This window comes from Rattus norvegicus, chromosome 2, assembly GCF_036323735.1.
Source record: "Rattus norvegicus strain BN/NHsdMcwi chromosome 2, GRCr8, whole genome shotgun sequence".
Classification (NCBI taxonomy): domain Eukaryota; kingdom Metazoa; phylum Chordata; class Mammalia; order Rodentia; family Muridae; genus Rattus; species Rattus norvegicus.
This window is the reverse complement of record NC_086020.1, coordinates 5,401,019-5,402,894: the sequence shown is the minus strand read 5'-3', so window position 1 is coordinate 5,402,894 and position 1,876 is coordinate 5,401,019. Positions and strand designations below refer to the sequence as shown.

The window sequence follows — 1,876 nt, the reverse complement described above, 5'->3', positions numbered from 1 at the left end:
TGAAGTTTTTTATCAGGCTTACTATTTCTCTGGTGGAATCATTGGGGTCAATTAAATATACTATCATATCATCTCCTAATGGTTATATATTGACTTCCTCCTTTCCAATTTGTGTCAGTTTGACCTCAATTTGCTGTCTGATTGCTCTGACTAGGACTTTGAGTACTATATTGAATAAGTAGGGAGAGAGTGTGCAGTGTTGTCTATTCCCTGATTGTAGTGGGATTGCTTCAAGTTTCTCTTCATTTACCTTGATATGAGCTACTGGTTTGCTGTATATTGCTTTTACTATGTTTTGATTTGGATGTTGAATTCTTAATCTTTCCAGGACTTTTATCATAAAGTGGTGTTGAATTTTGTCAAATGCTTTCTCAGAATCTCATGAAATAATTATCTTTCTTTTTTCCTTTGATTTCATTTACATAGTGGATTATGTTTATGGATTTCTGTATATTAAACCATCCCTGCATTCCTGGGATGAAGCCAGCTTGATCATGATGGATGATTGTTTTGAATTGTTTTTGGGTTTGGTTTGCAAGAATTTTATTGCGTGTTTTTGCATCGATATTCATAACCGAAATTGGTTTGCAATTCTTGCTCTTTGTTGGGTCTTTAGGTGTTTTAGTTAGAAGCATAACTGTGGCTTCAGAAAATTAATTGTGTAGTGTTTCTTCTATTTCTTCTATTCTGTGGTATAGTTTGGATGGTATTGGTATAAGGTCTTCTATGGAGTTATGATAGAATGCTGCACTGAACCCATTTTATCCTGGGTATTTTTCAGTTGAGAGACTTTTAGTAACTTCTTTAATTTCTTTAGAAGTTATGGGAATGTTTAGATGGTTTATTTGATCCTGATTTAATTTGATATCAGGTATCTGTCTAGAATATTTTCCACTTGATCCAGATTTTCCAGTTTTGTTGATTATTGGCTTTTGTAGTGGGATCTGATGATTTTGTAAATTTTCTCAAATTCTGCTGTTATGTCTCCCTTTTCATTTTTTAACTGTAAAGTGAATGTTTATTTGAATATTTTAGGTTAGCTTTACTACTAATTTATTAGAAATTGCCACATGGTATATGTTCCTCAAGACTGGGTTTTGTCAATGACTTCAAATTTGAGATCCTCAAAGTTGAAGGTAGGAAACTTATCCATCTCTCCTTTACCAACATTTGTTTAAGGTTAAAAAGCTCTCTGTCCAGATATTGGTGATACTCTGGGCGAGTATCAATAGGTCCTCCAGATGTCTGTTGCTTTGTTTTGACCACTTTAATCTTGTCCACGAAGTTTCTGTGCAGGATCAAGTTCCTTATTAAACACCACAGCTGTAACACCTATGTTCCTCAATTGCACAAACTGCTGACCAAAGGACAGAGGAGAGCCTGAAGATACTCGAAACTATCATGGTTTAGTCTGTGGTACTTGCACTGAGTCCCAAGTTGTCAGAGTCACCACCGCCACTACTGTTCAACTCCTCCCTTTCATTTTGTTAATTTGAATACATTCTCTGTGCCCTCTGGTTAGTCTGGTTAAGGGTTAATCTGTCATGTTGATTTTCTCAAACAACCAGCTCCTAGTTTTGTTGTTAATTTGTTTAGTTCTTTTTTGTTTTTACTTGGTTGATTTCAGCCCTGAGTTTAATTATTTCCTAAATCAGTTTATTTGATTCTTTTTTTTCTAGAGCTTTTATGAGTGCTGTCAAGTTGTTAATGTATGCTCTCTCTAGTTTCTTTTTGGAAGCACTCAGAGTTATTAGTTTTCCTCTTAGCATTACTTTCACTGTATCCCACAAGTTTGGGAATCTTGTACCTACATTATCATTATATTCTAAAAAGTTCTTAATTTCCTTTCTCTTTTTTTATTTCTTCCTTTACAAAG

General features: G+C 34.4%; 1 pseudogene; it reads right to left on the bottom strand.

The window, feature by feature from the left end:
• Window positions 1–1,084: 1,084 nt before the first annotated feature.
• Window positions 1,085–1,655, bottom strand: Atp5pf-ps4 (ATP synthase peripheral stalk subunit F6, pseudogene 4; annotated as a pseudogene).
• Between the last annotated feature and the right edge of the window lie 221 nt (window positions 1,656–1,876).